The sequence below is a fragment of the Ovis canadensis genome, chromosome 14 (genome assembly GCF_042477335.2).
Source record: "Ovis canadensis isolate MfBH-ARS-UI-01 breed Bighorn chromosome 14, ARS-UI_OviCan_v2, whole genome shotgun sequence".
NCBI lineage: Eukaryota > Metazoa > Chordata > Mammalia > Artiodactyla > Bovidae > Ovis > Ovis canadensis.
In genome coordinates, this window is record NC_091258.1 from 24,573,268 (window position 1) to 24,593,684 (window position 20,417).

The 20,417-nt window shown below is 57.7% G+C and overlaps 1 protein-coding gene across 10 annotated transcripts in view; it reads left to right on the top strand.

Moving 5' to 3' along the window:
- Positions 1 to 20,417, top strand: part of GSE1 (Gse1 coiled-coil protein) — a 391,542-nt gene that overhangs the window by 117,374 nt on the left and 253,751 nt on the right. Inside the window, exon 1 of one of the 10 annotated variants that reach the window (XM_069549678.1) lies at positions 1,982 to 2,197. The exons of the other annotated variants lie outside the window; for them this stretch is intronic. The gene's annotated coding sequence lies outside the window, so the exon portion shown is untranslated. Of the gene's footprint in view, positions 1 to 1,981; positions 2,198 to 20,417 lie in introns of those variants that run through there. 10 annotated transcript variants of the gene reach the window in all.

Consider the following 20,417-nt stretch of genomic DNA (forward strand, 5'->3'; position numbering starts at 1 on the left):
TCTGGCCTGGTACCCCAGCTCCTGGCCAGCCTCAGAGTGTACTCTTGCCTCACCTTCCTGGAAGACCTTCTTTGCACAGACGGGACGCACTCAGTCAAACAACGTCTGAGTCGAGGCTGCGCCGTGGGGGCACCCAGCGCCTGGCAGGCACGAGGACAGCGGGTGGCCTCCCCTCTGCGTCCCCGGCTCCATCACCTCGTCCTGGGGCCCACGGCTGGCAGACCGTGTGGCTGACAGACCCGGCTGACTCACTTCTCCTTCGGGGCTGTGTTCTCTTAAAAAAAAAAATTACAGGTTCTCAGATGCATAATGAAAGGTTCTAGCTTTTCAGAGGGGAAACTCTGTCTGGGAATCTTTAAATAAGGCAACGGGGAGAACCAAGTGGGGCCGGTGAGTCCATTTTATTGTGCAGGCCTCTGGAAGGCAGGGCCCTGCCCACCCTTCTGCTCAGGTGACCATGGGCCACGCGAGGTTTTTCTTTCTCTTCCCCAGAATGCTGGGCCTGTTAGCTTCCTCTGAGGCTAGGAGCCTGGTACAGGGGACCATGTGATGTCACCTCAGCCTTCTAAATGCCAGGCAGTTCATGCCATGCTCCCCTTCCATGTCCGTGCTGACCCCCATCTCACCCCAAATGAAACCAAAGTCCCGCCCTGGGTGTTTGGTGTCTGGGGGCTGCCATGCCACGTGACCACACACTGGGGGCCTGAGCAACGGGAATGCGTTCTCTCACGGTCCAGAAGCCGGAAGCCCAAAATGAAGATGTGGGCATGGCCGGGGTCCCCACTGAGGGCTCCAGGGGTTCCCAGAGTTCCTTCACCTGTGGCCAAATCTCTCCAGCTTCTGCCTGGCTTTCCCCTCTGTGTCAGTGTCCTCTCCCCTTTTTATAAAAAGACCTTTTCTGGATTTTAGGCCTGCCCCGGTGCAACATGACCTCACATTAACTCACATGTGTCTGCAAAGACTGTATCTGCAGATGTGGTGTGGTCCTGAGGTTCCTGGAGGATGTGAATCGGTGCTGTGCGCTTGGCCAGCCAGGGTGGGGTCTGACCCCTTAGCCAGCTCTCCCACCTCCTTTCTTCCCACTCTCCTTGGCCGCCTCCGCCACGCAGGCCTTCCTGCTCTTCCTCCAAAGCCCCGCAGGAGCTTGTGCCTCAGGGCCTTTGCACCTGCCCCCCTCCCACCTGGAGACGCAGAGAGTTCCCCACCTCGCTTCCCTGTGGGTCCCCCCATGAGGGCCTCCTTCATCCTCAGTCCTCCTCCTGGGGTTCTGGTTCCCTTCATTCCACTCACCCTCTGCATATTACATGTTTTGGTTTTTTGTCTCACTGCCTCCAGGAGCCTGGAAGACGAGGGGCCTCGTCTCTCTTGTTCACAGCTGGGTCCCTTGCCCCTTGAATAGTTCGTGTCACATAGTAGGTGCTCAGCCAGTCTGTGGCCTGAGTGCTCATTGGTTTTAAGGATACCATGGTGTCCTTAAGATAATGATGTGTTCAGCGGTGGGGCCGCAGAGGCCTCAGGATGGAGAAGAAAGGCGGGGGTGACAAAGGGTCCGTGTGCTCCCCCCTGTCCCGCCAAGCCTGGGCTGTTCTGCTGTCACCTGTTTTACTTACTCCTCATTTAAAAGGAGAATGGGGAGAACCCTGCGGCCTGCAGCCGATCAAGCTTCCAGGCTAGACTGACAGCCCCTGTCCAGATGAGGATGCAAGGCCCAGGCGGAGGCCAGGCTGCTGAGCCCTTTGGGGTACAGCGAGCCCCAGAATCTGCTCTCTGACCCAGGGTGGTGTCCCCATCCCGGCCCTGACCGCCCCTGCTCCCTCTCCAGGCAGCCACGGGACCCGTTGCTCTGGGCCGGCCCTGGGCTTTCGTGGGAGGCGCCTGGGTCTCTACACCCAGCCCCACACCGTTCAGACAGAGCACCAGGTCACTGTCCAAGTTCAACATCGCTGGCCGCCAGAGTCACATGACGCGTGTTCCAAGAAACAGCGCGTCCTCTGCCATCCCTGGCGGCCAGTCCTGCTCTGATAGCGCCTGATGGGTGGGTCAGCGTCCTGAAAGCCGGGGGTGTGGGGGCAGGTGGGGGCAGCCCACCCAGAGCCGAGAGAACTCCCGGAGCCTTCTGGGAACACTGTAACTGGCCACACTGTCTGCGTTTCCACACCCTATGCACAGAAAAATAAGCACATGAACCTAATCAGAGGTGAGTTTGCTGCGTGTGCTGACCAGGGGCTGTTTATCCTGCTGCTGTGCCAGCCGCTGCCACCCGTGGGGTCTGCTGGTCTGGATCCTGAGGACAGGGCTCCGGCCGGGACGGCTCTGCTGGCAAGGGCTGCCATCTCCAGGTTACCCTCTAGGAGGTCAAGGCTCTGATGGCCCCGGGGTCCGGTGGGGCCCTGGTCTAGGGCCAAGGTCACACTGTTCTGTGGCCTCCAGCCCCCCGAATCGCCCCAGGCACTGTGGCCTATTGTGTCTGAGCATTTGCGGCTCCTGAGGGAGACAGACCTTGGGAGGTGGCCTGAAAGCCCATTTCAGGTAGGCCTGGGCCCCAAGGCCGCAGTCTCCATACCACACATGGGCTCACGTGCGCCCACGGGCGTTTCTGAGCCATCTCTGAGCCAGAGATGTCCCAGGAGAGTGTTTGGTGCCAGAGGCTCAGCATTTTCTGGAACCTTCTGTGGGTGGGTAGTGACCACACAGTATGAGACCCCTTGCCTCAGTGGCCCTTAGAAAGGTTGAAAGGTTGGGGACCCGGGGCACTGATCAGCCAGAGCTATGCGAGTGAAATTCCTAGGAGGCTCTCAAATTGAGCCCATTCTGGAAGAGGAGAACTTTCTAGAGGCAGGGAGTCGGGGAGGGAGGGTGGTGCTTGGAGACGGGATGGCCCCTTGTGGAGAGCAGGGGTGTGTACATGAGACCTGTAATGGATGGAGGGGGCAGTTCCCGGGCCTTTGTGAGTAGCACCTGCCAGAGCTCCCAGAGGCACTGCCCTGTGGGTCCACGCTTACCCCAGGTCCTGCCAGGCTGAGCCGAGGGCAGACGCCTGGAGGGGAGCCCTTGCCCAAGTGGGCCGACCACATGTCCAGGGCCCCCCCACCCAGTTTAACGTGGTTGCCATCTTGACGTTCTTAATCACTGTTGATCAAAAACCCCTCTCCCTGTTTTCATTTCATGCTGGGCCCCACCAGTGATGTGGGCCTGTGTGTCTGTCACACGCTTGCCTCTCGTTTGCATTATAAGGTCCGTTGACACAGTGAGGCTGGTTCCTTGGCTTTGGGCCCACAGCTCCCATGTCCAGTAATGCCTTCACCCCGAATCTGTCCTGAGCCCAGGAGAATATTCTGTGAACTGCCTGTGTCCCCCAATCTCTTTTTTGCATGAAAACTCAACCTTCATGAGACAGTGGGGTGCGGGGAGATCGGAACCCTTGACCACGGCTGGCGGGAGTGTGAGATGAGTCACTGGTAGGGAGGCAGTTTGGGGGCTCCTCAGACCCCGAGTCACTGCACAGCCCTGCAGGCCCACTCCCACACAAATTGAAAACACACATCCACAACACACACTTGTCGCAAATGCTCGTAACAGCAGCAGGCACAATAAACAAAAAGCGGAAACAAGCCAAATGCCGCTCCACCAGCGAGTGGATAAACAAAAACGTGGTCCATCTAGACAATGGAATACTATTTAACTCTCAAAAGGAACAAAGTGCTGATTTGCCCTATCACACAGATGAGAAACCTTGAAAACTCGCAGCCAGACACAAAAGGCTGCGCGCTGCACGACGTCATTGAGTGAAATGTCCAGGAGAGAGACATTGCAGAGCCAGAAAGCAGATGAGTGTCTGGGAGCTGTGGGGGGCGATGAGCAGGGAGGGAGGGGAAGATGACTCTGGAGGAGACGAGGTTTTGTTTGGGGTGGTGGCACTGTCCTGGATGAAGTAGTGCTGATGTATGAGCATGCTAGCAGCCGCTGGGTTGTGCGCTTTGAATGGTGCCTTGCACGGTACGTGAATTACATCTCTGTTTTTCAAGAAGGCTTAGTAGCCAGAGCATGCTTTAGGCCTGGGCTGCACATTGTATTTCTTTGCATCCCAGATCACTTTGACCCCTGGGGCCTTATTATTGCCCCTCCTGAGAGGTCACTCTATCACAATCATGCTATTCAAGCAAAACCTGGGTCCTAGGATCTGATGCGTACATGCATGCTAAGTTGCTCCAGGTGTGTCTGACTCTTCAACCCCATGGACTATAGCCAGCCAGGCTCCTCCGTACATGGGATTCTCCAGGCGAGAACACTGGAGTGGGCTGCCATTTCCTTCTCCAATGCATGAAAGTGAAAAGTGAAAGTGAAGTCGCTCAGTCGTGTCCGACTCTTGGTGACCTCATGGACTGCAGCCCACCAGGCTCCTCCGTCCATGGGATTTTCCAGGCAAGAGTATTCTTTACCACTGAGCCACCACCTGGGAAGCCCTGTGATCAGATAAAGCATATTTTTTAAATTGATTTTTAAATATTTTCGCATGAAAAAATTTACAAGGACAGAAAAGTGGCTTGAGAGTTTGTACTTAACTTCATTTCATTGGAAAAGACGCAGTGTTTGGAATCAGGTCCCTCCTGGTTTTTTCAGGACCATCACAACCCGTGGGAAGGGGCAGTAAAACCGAAAGGTTAGTGGGGAGGACTCTGGAACCTCTGGTCCAGTTTGAATCCCAGCTTTACCACTTCCTGGCTGTGTGACCTCAGAAGAGTTCCTTAATCTCTCTGTGCTTTGATTTCCTCCTGTGTAACATGCAAATGAATGCTGTTAGGATGAAATGAGTCTGATGCTTAGAACAGTGCCTGCCTGGCCCTTGGAAAGCCCTTACCATCTAGATTTATCTCATGTTTTAGAGCTGATTGTCAAGACTTTGTGGGGGCCTGGTACGTACTAACTGCTATGGGGTCCCAGTCAGGAGGCGGAGGGGCTTCAGCCCCTGCCTGGAGAGGCTTCTCCCAATAGTCATCTGTTGCTGTGTGACCAACAGCTCCCAAGCTCAGAGCAGAAAAGAACCCCCAGGTTGCTGATGCTCACAGATCTACAGTTTGGATGATGTCTGATGGGGAGGACTGGTTTCTTCCTCCACCCCTACCCCCAGGGCAGGTGTTGGAGTTGGTGTTGGTTCCCCACATGGTTTGGGCTCTGCTCAGCACCCTAGTTGCACCCCAGCACCAAGCGCCCGGGGGAGAGAGCCAGGCAGGAGCCCCAGCACCCTTGCCGGGCAACCCCCACACACCCGGTCACCGGGCACCACCCCCACCAGACTCCATCAGTGGCAGGTGTCCCCAGGCCCCTGCCCATCCAGTCCAAGGGAAGGGAGCAGAACTGGAAGGTTCTGGAAGAGCTGTGGGGTGGGGAGAACCACTGTGGCCCTTTTGGAAAACAGAACCTGTTCTTGCGACATGAAGGGTCAGGGCTAGCCGGGTTCGTGCAGGTCACTGGGCTCAACCGCACACCTGCCTTCACAGATGGGAAAGCAGAGGCTCTGAGAGAGTGAAGCGGAAGAAGCGCAAGGCCACAGGCTTCCCCTGCTGGGAAGGAGGGGCCGCGTCACCTTTGTCACCGCACCCCCCGCCGTGCCCCCCCCCATCGGATTCCTGGCCAGCTGCCTCCCCTGACCCCCAGGCCAGGGCCTAGAGGGCCGTTCGGCCTCCGGTGTCTCTCTCCCCTGCGGACCTTACAGTGAGCGCCCAGTCACTGCTTGACCGGCTGCCCATGCCTGACCCACGCCTGCCAGGCCGGGACGGGGGCTCAGCGGCGCCTCCTCTTCCCAGCCCAGCCCCAGCCCTACAGGAGTGGAAAGGCCTGGGGATGCCGGCCTCCTGGGCCCTACCCCACCCCAGAGGGGACAGGAGGCCTGGAGGGCTGGCTTCCTGAGCACCCCCACCCGCTCCGGGGAAGAGCCGGATAAAGGCCCAGCGGGGGCCCTTTCCCCACAAAGGAGGCCTGCGGAGGCCTCTCCTCTCCCGCCCAAACACTCCAAACGCCTTTCAAGCTCCCGGCAGACGGCAGGCTATTCAGAGGCAAGGGAGGAGGTAACCACCGCAACGGAATGGGGTGGGAGGCGCCTCCGCCTTCTTCCAGCAACCCCAAGGCACATCCATTCACTTTAGGAAAACTAAACAAAAACCCCCATGTTCTAGAATATTCTTGCTCAGAGAGCGGGGTGGCGGGGGCCCTTTCTGGGCCCTGCAGGGTGTGCGTTGGGGAGGGGACCAGAGAGAGGCGATGGGGCTCCCCACCCTACCCCGGGGATCCCGTGGGCCCCGCCCACCTCTCCTGTGATTTTCGAGGCTGCCCCTCTAGGCACACAGCTGCCTGTTCCTTCTGGGGATCCAGCCCTGTCCCAGGCCTCCTGCTGCTGATCTGACCGGATGGATGGGCACCAGGGAGACTGTCCCCTGCTGCCCACCCCCACCCCTGCCCCCAGCTGCACAGAGGAGACACTGGGCCTCCAGGATCCTGACCTCCGCATGGGACAGGCATTCGGCGATGGCCTAAGCCGGGCGGAGGGGTGTCGTCGTCCGAGCCCCTCATGGGGGCCAGAGGCTCGGGCGGCACCACTGTTTTAACACTTGAACCCTGCCCTCTGCCCCTGCTCCCCGCCCCCACCCAGCTCCCTGGATCCCTGGAAAGAGCTGCCGCCAGAATCAGACCAACCCTAGTTGAAGTCCCAGCGCGTCCCTTTGGTTGGCAGCAAAGGCTGTTCTGCACCATGGTTTGCTCATCTGTTAAGTGGAGGTCAATCCTGCCGGCCTCCAGGGCCAGTGAGTGAGATTAATGCAGGAGGTGTCTGCCCAGGTCCCTGGGAATGCGGGTCTCAGCTCCCCTGGGCCTCCCCAGGGCCCACGGATGACACAGGATGACAATAGGGTTGGGGTCAAGGTGTCACCACTGCACGGGTCGGGCCTCAGCCTGGGCTCCTGGTCGGTGCTGAGGCAGGGGCCCCCTGGCCTGGGGACACAGAGCGGCCCGTGGGCAGGGCTGCCCAGTCCGGGCACGAGCTGGCCCCTGGGCCTCAGTCCACCTGGGCTGCCGGGGCATCTCTCAACAGGGCAGAAGCCGCTCCGTAAGGAGCCCCAGGGGCGGTGTGGGGCGCCTGGGAGAGGGCAGGCCCCGGTTCACTGGTGCCAAGGCTCATTAAGCTTGCCGTTCAGATGGGGATTAGGCGGGAGCCAGCCCGCGATTCCTTGGGTTTGGTTATTAAAGGCTCCTTGCAAGGTAAACACCAGGCGCTTCCTTTCAAAGCCGCACCTGCTAATTAGAGGGCAAGGAACTCATTAAAACTGTAACTCGGGGCTGCCTGGGAAGAAGGGCTGGGGGAGGGGAGGCTGGGTGGTGTGTGGGCAGGACCCAGGGCATAGCATCCTTCCCCGGGAAGGGGGACAGATGCCGCTCTCCATCGTGGGCTCAAAACGCAGGTGCCAGACCCCTTTCTCCAAGGGGCTTCACTCAGGAGCCCAAGCCTGGCCCCTGGGACCCCAAGCTTTCATTCCTTCGCTTTTGCCCCCCACCTACTGGAGCTCTGCTGTCTCCTGGGAGTCCGCGTGTTCTTCCTGTGACAGCGAGGGGTGGGAAATAACAGGGGCAAAGCCACATTTGGGGATTTGGGGGTTTTTTTGGGGGGGTGGCTTGGTGTTTTTGGCCACACTGTGGGGCATACAGGATCCTGGTTCCCTGATCGAGGTCAGACTCTGACCCCTGCAGGGGGAGCATGGAGTCCTAACCACTGGACCAGGGAAGTCCCAGGCCTTTCTTTTCATCAAATGCCTGCTGTGCCAGGCCGGACGACAGCCCCACGATGGCATGCTCCCATCCACAGAGCCCTGTGTATGTGATCTGACAGGGCGTAAGGGGCGTCCTGGGTGTGATTCAGTTAAGGACCTGGCAGTGGGGATCCTGGGTTATCCAGCTGGGACCAGTGTCACCGTGGGGTCCTCGTAAGAGGCGGTGGGGGAGGATTTCACTGGGAAGGAAAGTAGGACCTGTGATGGCAGAAGGCAGAGTTGGGGTGACGTCAGGAAGGGGCCCCGAGCCAAGGATGCAGGCGCAGGTGGAAACCATGCCCTGCGAGAAGACGGATCCTCCCCTGGAGTCTCCCCGGAGGATCCAGGCCGCCCACACCTGATTTCAGCCCCAGAAGACCATGTCGGATGTCCGCCCTCAGACTATAAGAGAATGAAGTGGCGATGTTGGAAGGACTGAGTTTGTGGTCACTGTTGCCAATGCCTCTGTCGAGTGGCCAGCACCCTGCTCGGGAGGTCCCTCCCCTCCAGTCCTTGAGGGAGGCCTGGCCAGCACTGCTGACGGGCAGGCCCCGGGCAGGGCTCTCAAAGCTCTCGGGCAGGGATGCTGGCTGCACAGTGGCGTCCATCCCTGCTGGACTGGAGAGGGGTTACATGTGGGCAAGAGGTGGGCGCCTATGTGCTTGCTACATTATTTTCTATGTCTGAGATGTTTCATTATTTAAAACGTTCGTAAGGTACATATGCCTGGTCCCGAATTCTGTACTGTTTCTCAGATTCCTCCTGCCCCTCTTTGGCAAGTCTCAGCGGCGGTGTGTGAGCCCTGGGGGCCCGGGGCCACCACTTCCCTTGCTGGGATCAGGCCCTTAGGGAGTCTGAGCCAGAGCAGGGAGTTGGATCGCCCAGGGCACAAAGGAGCCGTCAACCACTCACATTTCCCAGCCTGGCTGCAGAGCAGGGGTCAAGCCAGCCAACCAGATGGCAGTCGGAGAGACCAAGTTCCCAGCCTGCTGCGTGACCTTTGACCGAGCACCTAACCTTTCTGAGCTCAGGCTTCTCTCGCAGAAAACAAGGACAGGCCTCTGGTGTTTGCACCTCTCGAGGTTGTGAGGCACGGAAAGTACGGACTCGGGGTCTCCCTGTCAGGTAGACACCTGGGGTTTAATGAGTGTGTGTGTCAGGCCCTGGGACCTCTGGATGAAAGGGGTGTGGCCACTTGAGTCACCTTTATGGTGACTCCTGCGTGCCCCCCGGGTGCCTCCTGCCTTGACATGGAGCCTCAAGGCTGGACCAGTTTGGCTGCCTCTGCAGTCTCTCAGCTGCTCTGCTCCGGGTCCTGGGGGTCGGGCGAGGACCACTACAACCCCTTTTCTGGACTCGTGGACCCGGTCGGGGGGAGATCCAGACTCTCAGTCACATCCGGCTGGTGGGGCAGGTGGCAGACGGGACACTGACCTAGAGATGGGAAAGCGCAAGCCCGCCGCACGCCGTCTTCTGGGGTCGCGTCTCCACGGGCCGCGAGATGGGGCTGCTGCTCCGTGCACGCCTGGGTCTGTGTGCCCACACTCGGGTTTATGGACCCGCGTGTGTAACTCCTTCTCCAACTTCCAAATAATGTTAAAGCTAGCCTGCGCGTGTGATGAGTACACGCCCTGCGCTCACTTAGTCAGGTCTGACCCTCTGCGACCCCACAGACTGTAGCCTGCCAGGCTCCTCTGTCCACAGGATTCTCCAGCAAGAATACTGGAGTGGGTTGCCATTCCATTCTCCAGGGGATCTTCCCGACCCAGGGATGGAACCCAAATCTCCTGCGGCTCCTGTATGGGCAGGCGGATTCTTTACTACTGCGCCACCTGGGAAGCTGTGTACTTTGTACTTAACTCACAGAATCCTCCAGCATCTCTGCAAAACAAGGGCGACCCTTGGCCCCACTTTCCAGATGGGGCAGCAGAGGCCCAAGAGGTGGAGAGACTTGCCGCAGGTCTCACAGGAGGATTCTCAGCGGCTCTGTTGGGTTCAGAAGCCAGAGCTCTTGGCATGCCTCCCCTCCACTACCCCGCCCATCCTCTCCTGGGAGCCTGGGCGGAGCTGCCTGGGGGCTGCAGGGGTCACTGCCCTGCTGCCTTCAGCCCCTCCTGAAAGGCTAGTCTCTATTCTCGTCCCTTCACTGCCTCCCCTACCCCTGGCTGGGTGGGTCTCTGCCTGTGAGCACGACCCCTCTTCTCAGCCTCTCTCCCTGGGAGTTCCTTCCTCCTGTCTCTGCTCCTCCGAGTCCTGCTCATCCCAGGAGGCTGAGCTGGAGGGTGAGCTTCAATGGGCAGGGGTGTGGGGTGGGGTGGAGTGGGATGGGGTGGGCCCCTCAGGTAGGAGCCCTTAACTCCCAGGCACCGGGTGCTGGGGAGCCCCTGCCCCGAGCTGATGGGCCTTCCAGGGGGCCCCAAGCCCACCGAGGCGCAGGCGGCATTGACAGGGACTCGCTCTGCAAAAGCCCGGGTGGGCAGAGGGAGGGCTCGTAGGCGGAGGCCAGGCTGTCTTAGCTTTGTTTCTGAGGGAGGGAAGCAGACAAGTTCAATCCACTTTTTTAATAAACAAGGCCTTTGATCTGCAAAAATGAGTAATTAGCAGGGAGCCAGTGAGTTGGCACCTTGGCAGCCGTGGGCTGACTGAGCACACCAAGCAGGGCCTCTCCAGGGGCGGCTCCCGTGCAGACCATGCTCCTGAAGATGCTGTGGTGCCTGTTTTTTTTTTGAGGGGGGGGATGTGTCACCAGGGACAGGGAGCCATGAGCCCCAGGGGGGTACCTGGCTCCTCTGCCCCCACCTGGAGCCAGGAGACCTTGGAAGCCACCTTACTCTCCAGCCTCAACTTCCCCGTCTGTAGAGTGGGTATATTTGCCCTTCACTCAGGAGGCTGGTGTGAGATGCAGCCTGCGGGGTGAACAGAGCAAGGTGAAGTCCCTCTGGTCCCCACACTTGCTCCAGATGCTCACCCAGGGCCCTGCTCGTCAGGGGGGTGACCTCGCAGCCGCACGAGAAGGCAGCCCCTGGGCAGCGCGTCCCCTGCTTCATACTGTCCAGAGCTGCTCGCACACTCTGTTCCAGGACACCCGGGAGCCTCCCCCTGCTGGCCAGGCCTGGTTTCCAAGGGTGGTGGCTTCTCCATCCTCAGGCCCCCCTCTTAGTGAGCTACAGAGTCAAGGGAAGGCTCTGGGGCTATTAGTTTGTCTTCTTCTCCATCAGCCCCACCAGGCATCCTAAATAATCTGAGTGTGAAGTTTAAAAGCTCAACTTTCAGGCGGCACCCTCTCCAGTGGACGGGTCCCCCACTTAGGGACGTGTGGAGCCCCCTGCCGCCGGGTATCTGTCTGTTCTGAAGTAATGACAGCTCTCACAGAGACGGGGAGGAAGGGGAGAAAGGACCACCCCCAGCTTAGGGTCGGAAACCCCAAGGCCCATGGAAGACAGAGGCTGAGTGTGAGCCTCAGCCTGCGCTGGGCTCCGGTAGGCACTTCCTTCCACCCCCACGGCCAGGGAGTGCTTGGGTGGAGTTCTCCACTGCCCTCAGGGCTCCCGTCAGCAGCCAGCGTGGAGGGATTCTGGGGCTGGCCTCGCCCCCCACTAGGCGGCACTGGGAGGACCGCCAGGGTGGGGCTCACAGCCTGGGCAAGGCAAGACTGAGGTCTTCCTGGGACCCCAGTGTCTCGGGGCTGTGTCAGAATGGGGCACTGGGACTGCTCCTGACTCGTGTGTGGCCTGGGGTCCTTCTAGAAGCCTCTGGGCTGTGCCTTGGGCCTTGGTGAGCCACTGGGGTGTTTGGGGTCGTCCATGAACCTTTATCCCACTCTGTGGGACTCCGTGGTGCCTGGGGCTGGGCCGCTGGGTTTTGAGCCTGTGTTTCATCACGTTCTCGTTCAACCAGTTTACGAAGCCTGGCTCTCTAGCTGGGAAGTTGACAAGGGTTCACTCAGGGCACTTCCAGATGGAGTGTCTGACTTCGAAGACGGAACGTCCAAGGTGCCAGTGGTAAGGGAGTCCCCCAGCGAGGACAGACGTGTGGCGCGGGGTCAGTGCGCCCACCCCCTTGGTGAATCGGGGTGGACCAGGCGGCCCCCTCCAGCTGCTGGACTGTGCTCTGCCGAACGCGGACAGTGCATTACATGTGCACTCCCACACACGCCCACACGTGTGCAGAGGAGCACACCACATGCTCACATACCAGGTACATGGGCGCACGCAACCCCACGCCAGAGCCACACATTTGGTTCACATGCACACACATACATATATGCACACACGTGTGTGTGCATGCCTGCATGCTTACACAGTGCAGTTCATGTGTATGCGCGTGCTTAGTGGTGCGTGCATGTACACGTGTGCACACATACATGCCCGCATGGACACAGGCATGTGCGTGCACACTCAGGCATGCACACAGACATGCATGCCTCTGCCTGCACGCCCACACGTGTACACATGCATGCACACGCGCCAGGTCTGCCTCCAGCACCTGGGGGTTGGGGACGGTGGGCAGAGACTCGTGCCCGTCCCGTCTTTTGTCCAGCACTGTGGCCCGCAGGACACAAGGCTCCCGCAAGTGGACACCCAGCCTGCTGGCCCAAGTTCCAGTCCTGCTGCCCTTTGATGGCCCTTCCGGGGGGCTCTCTCACGGGGTGGTCGTCTCAGCAGGTGCACTGGAGGGAGGCCTGCACAGCTCTGAGCATGGACTTGGGCACGCAAGCAGGGACCCCGGGGTCCCGGAACAGGGGGCAGGGTCTGAGGGCAGAGTGGCGGCGGGGTGTGGCCCGTGGAGCCTCCTGGGGGCAGGGCCAGAAGAAGGGTGGGCTCTACATACAAGGTGTGGGGGTCCTCGGTGCCCAGGTTCCAGGTGACGCTGACATACATCAGTGCCTGAAACCTGTTTCACAAAATGGTATTTTTACTACATATGGTGCATGCCAATATTTTTTTTTCCTATTCCATTCCCTTTTTTTAAAAAATTGCTCTTATGTGGGACATATCCCGAGTTTGAGAAGCAGGAGGCAGATGACATTTCAGGTTCCTCTCCCCTCGGAGATTTGAGGGTGCTGGAGACTTCCCCAAGCTCCCATTCATCTCTGCAGTGAGACAGAGATTACTCAAACAAAGCCGGCTCCTGTGCGCCTTCCCAGCCCTTCCCGATCACGCCAGCCCCTCCGCTCGCGAGGTGCCAGTGGTGGTTTTCCTTTTTCATGATGATCAAAAGGAACGCAGCATCAAAATAAAGATCTGGAAAGCGGGTGCGGAACTGAGGAAGGGCCCCTCCTGTTCCCGGAGCCTCCCGCTCCCAGGCTCCCCGTCCTTCCCCTGTCCCGGGAGTCAGGGCCCTTTGCCTCCCACAGAAGGGGTGACGCACCCTCACCCCCGCACCCCAGCCCATCTTACGCTGGCTTTTTTCTCCTGATTGTCACACTATGATCTTCACCCCTCTGCGTCTCCAGACTTGCCTTCATCTTCTTGCCTTACCTCTAACCAGCTGTTTGTATGAAATTGCTTAATGTCATTTGTACTGTGGGGGTCCCTGAGCACCCTCTGAACTTCCCGGGGTGTTCTGGGGGACGGTGTTATGAGAAGGTTAATGGTAGAGACCAGGATGATGGCAAGCGTGACAGCATCTGGGTGCAGAGCTGGTGCTGTGTGACCTGGGGCAGCTGACTTACCAGCTCTGTGCCTTGGTCTCCTCATCCATAAAGTGGGCATGTGATACAGTAGAACCTGCTGCATGGGCGTGTTAGGAGGATCAAGCCAGTCAAGATGCATCGTGTTTGAACAGTGCTTGGTACCTAAGTCAAATGACATTAAGTAGTTATCTCAAGGAAAATAAAATCATCCGGGCTTTCCTGAGCAGCTCCTGAGGGCCAGGTGGCGTTCTGAGTACCTGTGTCTTTTTTTTTCCTTTCTTATGAAGCTGGTACTGTCATTATGACCATTTTACAGGTGAGGAAGCTGGGACCCAGAGAGGTTTAGTAACTTCCCTGGGCCACACAGCCCATAGGGAAGGAGTTACTGCCCTCTAGGCAAGCTTTAATAGGTGGAGGCTACTGTGGATTGTTACTGATATGGCGGCTTAAGAATGAAATAAGGTGACGTGCAGAGTGCGGCCAGGCATGTGGTGGGCTGGGTCACAGCTCCTCCCACTGGCATCCCACTCTTATCCTTCAGGCAGGGGCCCTGGGAGGTCAGCACGGGGGTGCCTGTGCCCCCAGGTGACTGGGGCTAACCCAGGTGGCTGCTGTGGCCAGAGTGAACGTCGTGCGGGGTCACAGAGGTCGCTTGCAGCCACTTCCTCTCCCGGCTCGGAAGTCACGTCCCCTCCCGCAGACCGGCCAGGAGCCCGGAGTCCTCCGGTGCTCTTCACCGTGGTTGCGGAGTCACTCCCCGCCCCCACCCGACGATGTGTTCTGGGGTCGACCTGGGTGTGATGCCAGGCCAGCAGTCCTATCACTTCCATCCTGGGGCTTCGTTCTCTCCTGGGAGAGAGGCATGCATGTCTGTGCCGGCCGGGGTCTGCTCCCATGTCTCCCGAGATTTTTCTGGACCAACTGTGGGCAGAGCTGACCCGGCCCTGCAGGACTTGCCCGTGTGCGATGCCCCTTCTGGAAGCTCCTGTCTGCATTTCCCACGTTTACTTTTCCCCTTTTCCACCTCAGTCAAGACTCACTCCAGTCAATTATTCCCTCCAGATCTTTTCAGGGAAGACAGCAGTGCAAAGCCATGAAAATCGCTCTTCTCAAGGTTTCTCCCATTATTAGATTTCTCTCCCTGGAAATGGTGTGTGTGTGTGTAGACACACACACTCAGGGAGAGAGAGAGAGAAAATGAGAGATTCCTTCTAATCTTTCCCTTTATTCTTTTTAAAAGAATAAGCTTAGAATCATTTGCAGGTCAGATTCTTAGATTTTTGACTTGTGTCTTTCCATCATAAGATGGTGTTTAGATTTTCATTTTTGGTGGCTTCTGTCTTTGCCTGTGGACCTGGAATGAGTGGCTCTGTAATTATTTCTTCAACCTTTTCAAACGTCAGCAGCAAGAGGCCTGGAACTTTCCTCATTGTGCTATGAATCTCCAGTGCCTAGAACAGTGCCTGGCATTTATTGGGGCAAGGGCCCGATAAGTATTCCAAAATTAATTGTTAAGTCTGTTTTTTTCTTTACCGCCCCCCTCCCCGACCCCCGGCCAATGCATAATACCCAGCACAGTTTTAAGTTGTTGGAAACTATAGGAGGCTTAAGTGAATTCTCAACCTCAGTAAAGGTGAAGCCAAAATAGAAGTAAATTGCACAAGCCGTGTGAAAATAAGTGTGTGTCACCACACGCGGGTTTTTGTGTGCGGCACACAAGTGAGATCAAACAATACCGAACCATCCGAGTTTGGAGCAGAAAAAGGTTTATTGCAGGGCCGTACAAGGAGACGGGTGGCTCACGCCCTGCAAACCCCAAATTCCCCAAAGGGTCTCAGCAAAGTCCTTGTCAAGTCAAAGTGGGACATTCCCCAGCAGTTCAGTGGTTCAGACTTGGCTTTCACTGCAGGCTGTACGCGTTCCAGCCCTAGTCAGGGAGCTGGGACCCTGCATGCCACTCGGTGTGGCAAAAAAAATAAATGAGAGTGAAATAAGTGAATAAGTAAAGTCAAGATGAGGGAAGGGCGTGGCTTGTTGTTGCAAACCTCTGGGTGTTGGAATCCTTTGTTCTTGCACGTTCTGTCCACAGAAGTCAGCTCGTGATGCCTGTAAACCTCCAACAGGGCAAGCGCTGCTCGCTGTTCTGCAGCTGCTCATCTCTGTAGGAAAGGAAGAGTGCTAGACCCTTAGAGGCCAAGCTTGGAGAATGAGCTATCCTGTCTATTTCAGACGACCGGAAACATTCTTAACTGGAAGCCAGAGTGATAGACCACGAAGGAGAAAGCCGAGTAAGCAGGCGTGGTATGGAGTCTGGTTTTCCTGTTTCGTGCGTGTGCAGGGAGGGCCCGCGCTGACGCCGCTGCCCGTGCCACGTTCTGAGGGCGGCTCCTCTGGAGACCTGCTGGCCGGGGGCCCGTCCTCTGCTGGGCTCAGGGGCCCTGGGCAGGGGGCTTCGGAGGCCAGCCTAGAGGGGGCCGAGTGACTGACTGTCCCTGCAGGCGGGCTACACAGCCTGTCCGGGCCTCCAGACGCGCTTCCTCGTCTGGAACGTGATGATGGTAATGACCGTGTTTGCCTCACCGGTTGTGTCGAGGATTAAGTGAATTAAAACATGTGGAAAGTACTTGAAACAGTGTGGTGCGCCGAGCAGATGCTCCGCCTGTGATTATTAGTATTTTATCGCCATTATATTTATCATTCTTTCATGCGCTGCACTGAAGCCCCTTGGCTGCCGGGGGACGCTTCACCGCCGAGACCAGAGCACGCAGGCTCCGTCTGATGGGCTGGGGCCTCCGTGATGAACACGTTCTCATGGCCGAGTTTCACATTGGCCTCCAGCGTTGCAAGCCGGGCCCCGCGGTGGCCGTGGTGCTGGAGCGCCAGCCTGGCTTGCTGAGGGCTTGGCCCCCTCTGCTCCCAGGAGGGCCTGCAGCACCCCAGGACACCCAGGGCTCCCCGAAGTGGCCCTGGCCGCATCCTGCCAGCTGCCCCTCGGCAGGGGCTGGGTTGCGAGCGAGGCCACAACTGCCAGCCCCCACCCGACCCCCGACCCGGGCGCCGGCCTCCAGCCAGGCCCGCCGCCCCCCAAGGCTGCTGAGCCGCGGCCCGGAAGATGGGAGGCTGTTTGCTGTGGCTGTCACTGTGTCGCCATCGTCTTGTGTCAGAAGCCCTGCCCCCGTGTTAATTTACAATACAGCCAGTGCACCCCGACGTGTGTTTTTAAAGGGTATAATTTCTATCAACTTCAATTAGAGCTATTTTTATTTTTGTCACCCTGAAGAATTTCCCTGCGGTTAAGCTGCCATTTTTCACTGTAATACCCCTGGCAAGGGCTGGGGAAAAAAATTAATAGTCTAGTGATCACTTAGCTAATGCACTGTCAGCGCTTGATAAACTGACTGCCCGGGTGAGACAGCACAGTTCCCTCCGCAGGGATTGTGTCTCGTTTACCTGCAGCTGCCAAGGCCCCCTCGGTGGAGGCACGGGGTCGAGCTGAGCCCCCAGAGTCCAGGGTAGCCCTCGCACCACCCTGCTCTCTCACCCTGTCCTCGGAACCCATCTCTGATGCAACTGAAGCACGCCAGGGTGGGCGTCAGCCCGTTTTCCAGTTGTGTGGCGTTTGGCAGGTTGCTAAACATCTCTGATCCGCATCTGAACCAGGAGCGCTCCAGAAGCCTTGGGTTGACAGGCCCCCTGACCTCCCCAGTTTGGGGCATCTAAAGAGGCTGTGTGGGGTGGTGTAGGGGCACATCACACCTGATGAGCAGGGTGCTGGTTCCCAGATGGAGGGGGCAGGCCCTGGACAGGGAGCTGGCAGGTAAACCAGGCACAGATTCTGAAGATGGGAGGAGGGGCAGGGCCGTGGTGGGACAGGAGCCTGGGATGGGACAGAAGAAGCCCCTCAACCTGCAGGGAACCGGCTTCTCTCTACTGAAACCAGGCAACAGGCCCCCAAGACGAGGGATGGCCACGCCGTGGATGATGACTTCCATAATAAAAAAGAACAAACCACCAAAATGCCTGCCAACCTGGTGAACCTCCAGGGAGCTGTGCTGAGCGGGAACAGTCCCAAAGGGTTACAGACTGTGTGATTGCGTTTACATAACATGCCTGGAACGGCAGAACGTAGAAATGGAGAACAGATCAGCGGCTGGCGGGGCTGGGTGTCTGGGTCTGGGGCAGGAGGGAGGGGGGTGTGCTTATCAGGGGGCGTCCCGGGGGATGCTGAGGGTGGGACTGCTGCCTGTCCCTGTGGTGGAGGTGTTTGTAGGAGCCAATGCTGGCGATAACACTCTGGAGAACAGAATGCACACGCCCGTGCAAGTCCAGGTCCCACTGGGGAAGCGTGCACAATAGAGGCAAGTTGTCCTGCTAGTTCCTTCCTGTGACCTTGGCTCTGGTTTTGTAAGATGTTACCTTTGGGGAAACAGCCGAGGGTGCGCAGGCTCTCCGGATATTGTTTCTTATGACTACATGTGAATCTAGAAGCATCTCATCGTCAAAAGTTAAAGCGAAAGTCAGATCGCATCTGTCCTTGACTTGGAACCCTCCTGGCTTCCCTCTTACTCTGAATGAGAGCCCGAGTCCGTCAGGGGCCCAGCCACGTGGTCCCCATTGCTGACCCTCAGTCACACCAGGCACTCTCCTGCCTCGGGGCCTTTGCACGGCTGTTCCCTGTGCCTGAAACGCGGTTCCCCACACCACCAGTGGTTCCTTCCACAACTTAGATGTCTCCTCTTTGTGTTGTGTTGGGGATACTGCCAGGCCTTGAAGTTACCAAGTGCTGTTCAGGGCAAGGACAGTCTTGAGGGGCCAGAAGCATAACCCCTGAATCAGTGGTACTCAGATGAGGGCTCTACTGGAGGTGGTTCAGGGGAGGGTCTGCCTCTGCCTGGGAAGGGGAGCTGGGGAGAGTCCAGGGTTCGGGGCAGACTCTTGGCTGGAAAGGAGGCAGGGACTTGAGGAGGAGGAGAGGGCATTTTGGGGTGAGAGGGGGACTCATGGACATGACAGTGGCTTGTGAGCAGACCCCTGTGTTGTACTCAACCCTGAACCTCGAACCTAGGGAGACCTTGCCATTTTACAAATGGGGAAGCCAAAGCCCAGAGAGGTGGTGAGTGCACGAAGGCACTCAGCTCCCAGGCCCTGCAGAACGCCTGCCGGGGAGCGGAAGGGAGCGAGCCCAGACCGTCTGGCCTTTTCACGAAAGGTCTGCACACATGCTCCCCACCTCGGGAACCTTGTTTGCTGTTCCTTCTTCCTGGAACGTTAATGTCCTGAAGAATTGATGCTTTTGAACCGTGGTGTTGGAGAAGACTCTTGAGAGTCCCTTGGACTGCAAGGAGATCCAACCAGTGCATCCTAAAGGAGATCAGTCCTGAATATTCATTGGAAGGACTCATGCTGAAGCTGAAACACCAATACTTTGGCCACCTGATGTGAAGAACTGATTCATTAGAAAAGACCCTGATGCTGGGAAAGATTGAAGGGGGGAAGAGAAGGGGACGACAGAGGATGAGATGGTTGGATGGCATCACTGACTTGATGGACATGAGTTTGAGTAAACTCCAGGAGTTGGTGATGGACAGGGAGGCCTGGCATACTGCAGTCCATGGGGTCGCAGAGTCGGACACAACTGAGCAACTGAACTGACTGACTTCCTGGAACACTCTTCCTGCAGGTATCTATCTCCATGGCTAGCCTTCTTGTTTCCTTCAAGTCTTTGCACAATGTCCCTTTTCAATGGGGCCAGCCTATGGAAAGTTCTAACTCTGGCCACGCTCCCCCTCCCTGTCCCCTTCTCCTGTTTGTCCTTCTGGTACCTCCTACCAACTGACATGTCAGTATGGATTTATTGAGTCTGTCTTCCCCAACCAGAATGTCACCTTTTTTTTTTTTTTTTAAGTTAAAAAAAAGAGTCTACAGAAGTGGGGGAGAATATTGTAACGAACCTCCCTGTACTCTTTTTCTTTAATGCGTTTATTTGGCTGTATTGGGTCCTCGTTGCCGCACATGGGATCCTGGTTGTGCTCTGCGGGATCTTTTCCTTGCAGTGCATGGACCCTCTGGCTGTGGCACTAGACAGAGCTCTGTGGAGCCTCTAGGGCAGGTGGGCTCAGCCGTTGCCACACACAGGCTTAGTTGGCCCACAGCATGTGCGATCTTAGTTCCCTGGCCCAGGGATCAAACCCACGCCCCCAGCGTTGCAAGGCTGGTTCCTAACCACTGGACCGCTGGAGAAGCCCCCAGAATGTCACCTTCTTAAGGGCAGGGATGTTCACCTGTTCTGTTGGCTGTTGTATCTCAGGCACAATGCCTGGCAATAGTAGGTGCCTAATAAATGTTTATTAGATGGATGGATGGTTGACTGGACGATTGGATAGATAGATGGAAGGATTGATGGACGGTTGGATGGATAGATGGATGGACAGTCAGATAGACAAGTGGAAGGATGGATGGACGGAGGCAGGGTTGGTCAGGTGGTTAGGTGGATGTGAGGCATAACGTGTGAGAAGCTAGGCTGGCCCAAATCACGTGGCTCTCAGATGTCCCGCGGAGGGGTCAGGAAGGATTTTGTGCAGGCCGGTTGAGTGTGGTATTCTGGAAAGTTGGCTCAGGCTCAGGCGTGGCTGGGCTGAAGTGAGGAGGGCTGTGTGCCCAGAAACTGGTGGGACACTCTTTCCCTGGGAGGCAGGAGGAGGTGAGAGAGCACCACAGGAGTAGGAGGGGAGCCCCGGAGAGCCAGGGGTTGGGCAGTCATTGGTCTGAGATCAGCCTGCTCCCCCTGCTGGCTTCCAGGGGCCCCCAGACCCTGGAGGGCCTAGTCCCTGACCTTGGGCCTGAGCTGGATTCTCCCAGCATCACCACCCACACGCCCTGCAGCATGGCAGTCAGGGGGCAGCAAGCTTGCCTCTGGAAACTGCATTCCTCCCTGCAGACCCCTGCCCTGCCCCTGGCCAGACAAGGGAGTCAGCTGGCCCAGAGGC